The sequence below is a fragment of the Myodes glareolus genome, chromosome 8 (assembly GCF_982192425.1).
Source record: "Myodes glareolus chromosome 8, mMyoGla1.1, whole genome shotgun sequence".
Lineage (NCBI taxonomy): Eukaryota > Metazoa > Chordata > Mammalia > Rodentia > Cricetidae > Myodes > Myodes glareolus.
The window spans coordinates 15,796,065-15,805,637 of record NC_142033.1 but is presented as its reverse complement, the minus strand read 5'-3'; positions in this window follow the sequence as shown (position 1 = coordinate 15,805,637).

Genomic DNA, 9,573 nt, shown 5'->3' with positions numbered 1-9,573 from the left:
AGAGATGGAGATGGACATTTTATACTCATAACAGGAACAATTAATCAAGAGGAAGTCTCAATCCTGAATATCTATGCCCCTAATATAAAAGCACCCACTTATGTAAAAGAAAAACTTTTAGAACTCAAGGCAGTCATCAAACCACAAACACTAATAGTAGGAGACTTCAACACACCTCTCTCACCAATGGACAGGTCAATCAAACAGAAACTCAACAGAGAAATAAGAGAATTACTAGAGGTAATGAATCAAATGGACTTAACAGATATCTATAGAACATTCCACCCAAAAAGGAAAGAATATACCTTCTTCTCTGCAGCTCATGAAACCTTCTCGAAAATTGACCACATACTTGGTAACAAAGCAAACTTCCACAGATACAAAAAAATATTAGTAACCACCTGTGTCTTGTCGGATCACCATGGAATAAAGTTAGAATTCAATAACAATTCAAACACCAGAAAGCCTACAAACGTGTGGAAGTTGAACAGTCAACTACTGAATCATCCCTGGGTCAAGGAAGAAATAAAGAAAGAAGTTAAAGTCTTCCTTGAATTTAATGAAAATAAAGACACAACATACTTAAACCTATGGGACACAATGAAAGCAGTGCTAAGAGGAAAGTTCATAGCACTAAGTGCCCAATTAAAGAAAACAGAGAAAGCACATATTGGAGACTTAACAGCACACCTGAAAGCTCTAGAAAAAAAAGAAGCAAACTCTCCCAGGAGGAGTAGAAGATTGGAAATAATCAAACTGAGGGCTGAAATCAACAAAATAGAAACACAGAAAACAATCCAAAATCAATGAAGCAAAAAGTTGGTTCTTGGAGAAAATCAACAAGATTGACAAACCCCTAGACAAACTAATCAAACGGCAGAGAGAGAACACTCAAATTAATAAGATCAGAAATGAAAAGAGGGACATAACAACAGACATAGAGGAAATTCAGAGAATCATTAGATCTTATTACGAAAGTTTATATGCCACAAAGTTGGAAAATGTACAAGAAATGGATTGGTTTTTAGATAAATACCATCTACCAAAGTTAAATCAAGACCAAGTGAACAATCTAAATAGACCTGTTAGTGGCGAAGAATTAGAAGCGGTTATCAAAAACCCCCCGACCAAAAAAAGCCCAGGGCCAGATGGTTTCAATGCAGAATTCTACCAGAACTTTCAAGAAGAGCTGATACCTATACTTCTTAAGGTATTTTACAATATAGAAACAGAAGAGTCATTGCCAAACTCTTTTTATGAAGCTACAGTTACCCTGATACCAAAACCACACAAAGACACAACCAAGAAAGAGAATTACAGGCCAATCTCACTCATGAACATCAACGCAAAAATTCTCAACAAAATCCTGGCAAACCGATTCCAAGAACACATTAGAAAAATTATCCATTATGATCAAGTAGGCTTCATTCCAGAGATGCAGGACTGGTTCAACATACGCAAATCCATCAATGTAATCCATCATATAAATAAACGGAAAGAAAAAAACCATATGATCATCTCATTAGATGCTGAAAAAGCATTTGACAAAATCCAACATCCCTTTATGATAAAGGTGTTGGAGAGATTGGGGATACAAGGATCATACCTACATATAATAAAAGCAATATATAGCAAGCCAGCAGCTAACATCAAAATGAACGGAGAGAAACTCAAAGCCATTCCACTAAAATCAGGAACACAACAAGGCTGTCCACTCTCCCCATACCTCTTCAATATAGTGCTAGAAGTTCTAGCAATAGCAATACGACAACATAAGGGGATCAAGGGGATTCAAATTGGAAAGGAAGAAGTTAAACTCTCGTTATTTGCAGACGATATGATAGTATACATGAGCGACACCAAAAACTCTACCAAAGAACTCCTACAGTTGATAAACACCTTTAGTAATGTGGCAGGATACAAGATCAACTCCAAAAAATTAGTGGCCCTCCTGTACACAAAGGATAAAGAAGCAGGGAGGGAAATCAGAGAAACTTCGCCTTTCACGATAGCCACAAATAGCATAAAATATCTTGGGATAACTCTGACCAAGGAAGTGAAAGACCTATTTGACAAGAACTTTAAGTTTTTGAAGAAAGAAATTGAGGAGGATACCAGAAAATGGAAAGATCTCCCTTGCTCTTGGATTGGGAGGATCAACATAGTAAAAATGGCAATTCTACCAAGAGCAATCTATAGATTCAATGCAATCGACATCAAAATCCCATCAAACTTCTTCACAGACCTTGAGAGAATAATGATTAATTTTATATGGAAAAACAAAAAACCCAGGATAGCCAAAACAATCTTATATAATAACGGAACGTCTGGAGGTATAACCATCCCTGACTTCAAACACTATTACACAGCTACAGTATTGAAAACACCTTGGTACTGGCATAAGAACAGAGAAGTCGACCTATGGAATCGAATAGAAGACCCAGATATTAACCCACAAACCTATGAACACTTGATTTTCGACAAGGGGGCTAAAGGTATGCAATGGAAGAAGGAAAACATCTTTAACAAATGGTGCTGGCATAACTGGATGTCAACCTGTAGAAGAATGAAAGTAGATCCATATCTATCACCATGCACAAAAATCAAGTCCAAATGGATTAAAGACCTCAACATTAATCTGACCACTTTGAACCAGATAGAAGAGAAAGTGGGAAGTAGTCTACAAGACATAGGCACAGGAGACCACTTCCTAGGTAGAACCCCAGTAGCACAGACAATAAGAGAATCAATGAATAAATGGGACCTCCTGAAACAGAGAAGCTTCTATAAAGCAAAGCACACCGTCAGTAAGACAAAAAGGCTACCTTCTGACTGGGAGATCTTCACCAACCCCTCATCAGATAAAGGCCTGATCTCCAAAATAAACAAAGAACTCAAGAAACTAGACAATAAAACTCTAATTAACCCAATTAAAAAATGGGGTGCTGATCTGAACAGAGAATTCTCAACAGAAGAACTCCGAATGGCCAAAAGGCACTTAGGTCATGCTCAACATCCTTAGTGATCAGGGAAATGCAAATCAAAACAACTATGAGATACCATTTTACACCGGTCAGATTAGCTAAAGTCAAAAACACCAATGATAGCCTATGCTGGAGAGGATGTGGAGAGAGGGGAACTCTCATCCATTATTGGTGGGAATGCAAACTTGTGCAGCCACTGTGGAAATCAGTGTGGCGGTTTCTCAGGAAACTGGGAGTCAACCTCCCTCAAGACCCAGCAATTCCACTCTTGGGAATATACCCAAGAGATGCCCTATCATACCACAAAAGCATTTGTTCAACTATGTTCATAGCAGCACTATTTGTAATAGCCACAACCTGGAAACAACCTAGGTGCCCCTCAATAGAAGAATGGTTAAAGAAGGTGTGGCTCATATATACACTAGAGTTTTACTCAGCGGTAAAAAACAATGACATCTTGAATTTTGCATGCAAATGGATGGACATAGAAAACGCTTTACTGAGTGAGGTAAGCCAGACCCAAAAAGAGGAATATGGTATGTATTCACTCATAAGTGGATTCTAGCCGTAATTAAACGTCTTTGAGTCTATTATTCAAGATCCTAGAGAAGCTAAATAAGAAGGTGAACCTGAAGAAAATCATGTACTTATCCTCCTGGAGATTGGAAATAGACAAGAGTCCCAGGTAACCTCGGGTGCATGGGGGGGAGGAGGGAGGGTTGTTGGAAGGGGAGAGGGTTAGAGAGAAGGGAGTAGGGGAGGAATGGGGAAAGCTCGGGGGACTGGGATGGGTGGGAGGTAGGAAGGATGGATATGGGATCCGGGAAGAATATATCTCAACTAAGGGAGTCATTTTAGGGTTTACAAGAGACTTGATTATAAATGGGATTCCAGGTCCAAGGAGAGATCCCCAGATTGTTCTCTGGACAGAGGAGAGAGTGCCTGAACCAGCCTTGGCCTATAACCATACTGATGAATATTTTGCTTATCACCACAGAACCTTCATCTGGCGATGGATGGAGATAGAGACAGAGACCCACATTGGAACACTGGACTTAACTTCCTAGGTCCAAACGAGAAGCAGAAGGAAAGAGAACGTGAGCAAAGAAGGCAAGACCAGAGGGAACTTTCATCCGAGGATGGATGGCGATACAGACGGAGACCCACATTGGAGCACTGGACTGAGCCCCCCATGGTCCAAATGAGGAGCAGAAGGAGGAAGAACATGAAAAAGGAACTCAGGACAGCGAGGGGTGCGATCACCCACTGATAAAAGGGGACTGATCTAATGAGAGTTCACCAAGGCCAGTTGGACTGGGACTGAACGAGCATGTGATCCAACCAGATTCTCTGAATGTGGCCAGATTCTCTGAATGTGGCTGGCCCAGAGTATTTCTGAAAAGCCATTGACAATGACACTGGGACTTGTTTCCTCTGCATATACTGGATTTTTGGGATCCAGTCTGTTTGGATACTCACCTTCCTGGACCTGGAGGGAGTGGGGAGGAACTTGAACTTTCCACAGGGCTGGAAGCCCTGACTGTTCTTAGGGATGGAGAGGGAGGAGGAGGGGGAGTGGGGGAAGTGGGAGGGTGTTGGGAGGAGGGGCGGAAATGGAAACTTTCATAATTTAAAAAACTTTGAAAAAAAAAAAAGAAACCCTCCTTCACGGCATCAGTTCCTGCCTCAAAGTTCTGCCCTGACTTTCTTCAAAAATAAACAGTGATGTAGAAGTATAAGCCAAATAAACCCTCTCGGTCATGAATATATTGAACCATCTTTTTCCAGTTGCTGTGGTAAATATTCTAGCAAAATCCACTTAAGGGAGAATGCATTTGTTCTGGTTCATAACTCCAGGATACTGTCAAGTCTGGGAAATAGAGGCCACAGGAACTTGAAGATGTGGTCACATCATATCAGTAGTCCACTTCTCTCATTTTTAGGATCCCATCTGCTGCAGAACCATGCAGGTTCTGTGCATGATGCCCCAGACTCTGTGAGTTCATATGTATGTCAAACCTGTTGTGTCTAGGCTTTGTTTCTTGGTGCCCTCCTTCCCCTCTGTTTCTTAGACTCCTTCTGCAGAATTCCCTGAGCCTAGATTTGATGGAGACAACCCATTTAGGGCTGAGTGTTCCAAGGTCTCTTACTCTCTGCATACTGTCTTGCTATGACTCTCTGTGTTTATCCCCATACACGTCAGGAGAAGCTTCTCTGATGATGGCTGAACCAGACATTGATATGTGAGTATAGCAGAAAGTCATTAGGAGTCATTTTATTGCTACACTTTTTAAGTAGAACAACAGTATTTTGTTTTTTGTCTAGGTCCCTGATGTAGGACAATTGTCTATATTCTGTCAATTATGTTTTAAATAAACACTGATTGGCCAGTACCCAGGCAGGAAGTATAGGCAGGTCAATAAGAATAGGACAATTCTGGGAAGGAGGAAGACTATACCTCCCCAGTCCTATCCAGACACCGAAGAAGCAAGATGTGACCTTCCCCACCAAAAAAGGTACTGAGCCATGTGGCTAACATATACAAGAATAGTGGGCTAATGTAAGTTATAAGAGTTAACAAGAAGCCTGAGCTAATGGGCCAATCAGTTTATATCTAATGAAGACTCTCTGTGTGGTTTTCTCTGGGACTAAATGGTTGCGGAACTGGGCAGACAGAAAACCTCAGTCAGCATGTCCCTAGAAAACTAGTCTCAGGTTCTTTTGTCACCCAAGCAGTGTTTGGTATGGGTTCCATCTTGGGGAATGGGCTTAAGTCAAATCAGATATTGGTTGGTTACTCCCACAAGAGTTGTGACACCATTGTACCCATTTATTTTGCAGGCAGGACACCACTGTAGATTGAAGGGTTTGGAGTTGGGCTAGTGTTTACGTTTCTCATTTGGTGGCATGCAGAGTACTTTCCTATATCAAAGATGCTAGCCTGTAGAGTTGAAGGCTCTATGTAGACACCAGCTTGACTTCTCCCTGTTCAATGAATTGTGTAGGTGTTATCTTCAGTAATACGTTCTTACTGTCAGTTTGTGGATAGCAACCTATGGTCCACAAGGAGGCCACCTAGGAGTCATAGAAATCAACAAAGAAGATCTCTGAGGTGTGAAGCTGTAGGAGCAACTTACTTCCTTTTGAAAGGAAGAGAAGATGTGGTTGGGTTGTTTAATGAAGTTGAGGGATCCAGTGTTGCATTGACATCAAGGGGGAAAGGTTTACAGATAGTATCAGTTGAAAGAAAGGACTGTGGAGCAGCAGGGAAGATGAAATGGAAATTATAGTTAAAGCTACAGGAGGTTTGATGACTGACTCCTGCTAAGGAAGACATGCTTATCAAGAAGAATTAAATCTTCATTTGACTCCTCTGGAATTGGTAAAGAGAACCTTGGTGGTGTCTAAGTAGCATCTTGGAAGAGAAGTTGGGGGAGCATATGATAGGACTTAGTCTATGACAGAATCCTACTTAGTCCTTAGCCATCTCTGGCAAGGCAGGACACAGGTTGGGATTACCCAACTGTCATCCACCATCTTACTCTAAACCTAGAGGTTTCTCTCTCTCCCACTAGTTCCCAAATAACCACTCTGAGGCTTAAAATTAGTAACAAACTGTTGGCCAATGATTCAGGCTTCTTCCTGACTATCTCTACATATTTAAATTAACCCATTTCTATTCATCTGTGGCCCATGGCTTACCATCAAGTGGCCCATGGCTTACCAGTAATGCTCTGGCATCTTACTCCTCTGGTGACTGCTGGTGTCTCTCTCAACTTCACCTTCTTTCTCCCTGTATTCAGTTTGGCTATATTCTGCTCTGCCAAAGGCCAAAGCAGCTTTATTCATCAGGCAATAAAAGCAACAGATATTCACAACATACAGAAGGTTATCACACATCATCACTCTGTACAACATCCTAAGCTCTTGTGGTAGGTAATTTATTAATTTAGGTGGCTCAGTTTTAGTTTACCTGTGTGTGCATGTGTGTGTGTGTGTGTGTGTGTGTGTGTGTGTGTGTATGCATGTGTGTGTGCATGTGTGTACCATAGCAAGAATATGAAGCACAGCTCATAGGAGTCGATGTTCTCCTTCTAACATGAATCCTAAGTATTGAACTCGTTTTCCTCCTGAGCCATTTCACCAGACCTGATGTGGTTTTATTCCTGAGGAGTAAATAATATAAATTATTCTGTGTTCAGAGTTACTTGTAAGGAGCAGGAAAGTATGGGCAACACAGAGTAAGTGCTTGTTTCCTTTCAGTTCTTACTTCATTATTGTCTCTGGGGGAGTAACAGTGGAACAGAGCTAGGGAAGACCTGGGGCACACCTGTGTTACGAGTTGACATATTGCACATTACGTGGGGTAACCGTGAAAGGGGATAGCGTCAAACTCAGGAAAGGGCATGGCTGACACAGTAGAACAAAGGCAGAACAAGACAGAAGTGACCAAAGATGAGGAGAAAGACACAGCAAAGGTCTGGAGAGAAGATAGACAGGGGAGATTCAAAGAGGAGAAACCCAGCAAAGGTGGAGAACATGGACCAAATGCAAAGATAAAAACGCTGTGAGAAAGATTAAATTATAAAACAACAAGAATACTTAGCTTAATATAATGAATCGTGAAAGAATATTTATTCTACTTTTACTATTTACATCTATTAGATTTCCTTCATTTTACTGATGCAGTAAGCTAGAATAAAAGCTTCACATGCGTGCACACACACACACACACACACACACACACACACACACCGGCAACTTTCTGACAAGTAAATGCATCCCACTATTCTAAAACCAATTCAAATCATGTGGCAAAGCTTTTTGGACTTCTCAGACGTCTGCTCTGAACTGTCAAAGCACACAGTGTGCTCTGAGGAGGTCTCCATAGCGACTGGCGGAGCAGGGTATCATTTACACACGTAACAGAGGGGGAAACTGCAGAGCTATTTAAAATTGACATTGACTGGAACCACTTCTCTGTGTTTGGTCCAACGAGAGAGGTAAAATTGCCTCTGGTGAGCTGAAAGTCTTCTACTGAACAAAGCCTTTTATAACAGAAAAGAGACCTCCAGAGAATGAGGAGCTCAGTGGAGCAAAGAGGGAATAAAATTACTTTGCCTTCAAGATGAGCAGGGATTTGGGAGACTGGCTACAGATCAAGGCAGAAATCGAAGAGGAGAGTAGGCACAGTTGATGACCAAGCAACCCCCACAGCTGGGGACGCGAGGGATAAAACTGACCACCTCCTAGATGTGGAGGTAGTCTAAAACATGAGAAAGAGAGTAAGTAACATCAACATTTTATCATTTCCTCTGTGGTCCTGTATCACCAAAGTTCTTTAATCATGTGGATGCTATATGCACGCATGTCTGATAGGAAAGACAGGACAGGACACTGACTTCCATACCTGGCTCTGTTTAGAACAGAGGAAATGGGCTAGTCCTGGAAGGTAAGACTGAAAATCAAGAGGTTAGCCTCACCAGGAAATGAGACTGAAAAGGCTTTGATTCTGTAAGCCCCTGAAACCTAAAAGAAGAGCCATAAGAAAACCTTGATGAAGGCTGTGGCCTCCCCTGGCCTGGCTCATCAAATCATTATCTGAGCAATTTGACTTAAATGTTTAAGGAAAGAGAATCCTAACTACTATTTGATTTATATATGCCAATCTCCACTAGTTCATCACGAATTCCTCGTGTCTAGAATAAAAACATACCTCAAACATCTTTGCACCCTTAGCATGTTATGTACACATAGTAAGTGATCAATAAGAATTTTAAATACACAGCTAAAATTTTGTGAATGAAAAAGTTCTTCCTTCTCAGAAAAACATCAGACATTTCGTTGATTGAATGACAAAATTATCAAGAAGAAAAAGTTAATGGGGAACCAAGTGAGGTAAACTTGCATTTTATACTCAAAGACCCATGACAGGGAAGGGACTCCTGTTTACATCTCACGTTAGGCTTTGGAAAGTGAGTAACTAAGCTAGGTGTGTGAGTAAGAAGAGGAAGCAAAGCACAGTGAAGAAGCAAGACCCCGAAGAAAAGGCTCTGCCAAGCTTCCAGGAATAGGAAGTCCTCTTGCTGTTTTCTTTTAGTACGCATGTCTTACAGCTTTAAAACATTCAAACACAAAACCCTCGGCACATGTTTGCTATGGTTTTCAAGACTAGTCTTTTAAAAAGTCAGATAATCCACAACAACTTGGATTTTATATACTGTCTTAGTCAGTGTTCTGTTGCGGTGAAGAGACACCATGACCATGGCAACTCTTACAAAGGAACGCACTAAATTGGGTCTCGCTTACAGGTTCAGAGGTTTAGTCCATTATCATTATAGCAAGGAGCATGGCAGCACGTGGGCAGATGTGGTGGTGGAGGAAGAGCTGAGAGTTCTACATCTGAATCCTGAGGCAGCAGGAAGAGACAGACACTGGGAATGGCTTGGGCTTTTGAAAGCCAGAAGCCCCACCCCCATGACACACTTCCTCCAATAAAGTCACACCTACTCCAACAAGGCCACACCTCCTAATCCCTCTCAAGTAGTGTCACTTTCTGATGACCAAACTTCCAAATGTATCACCATTC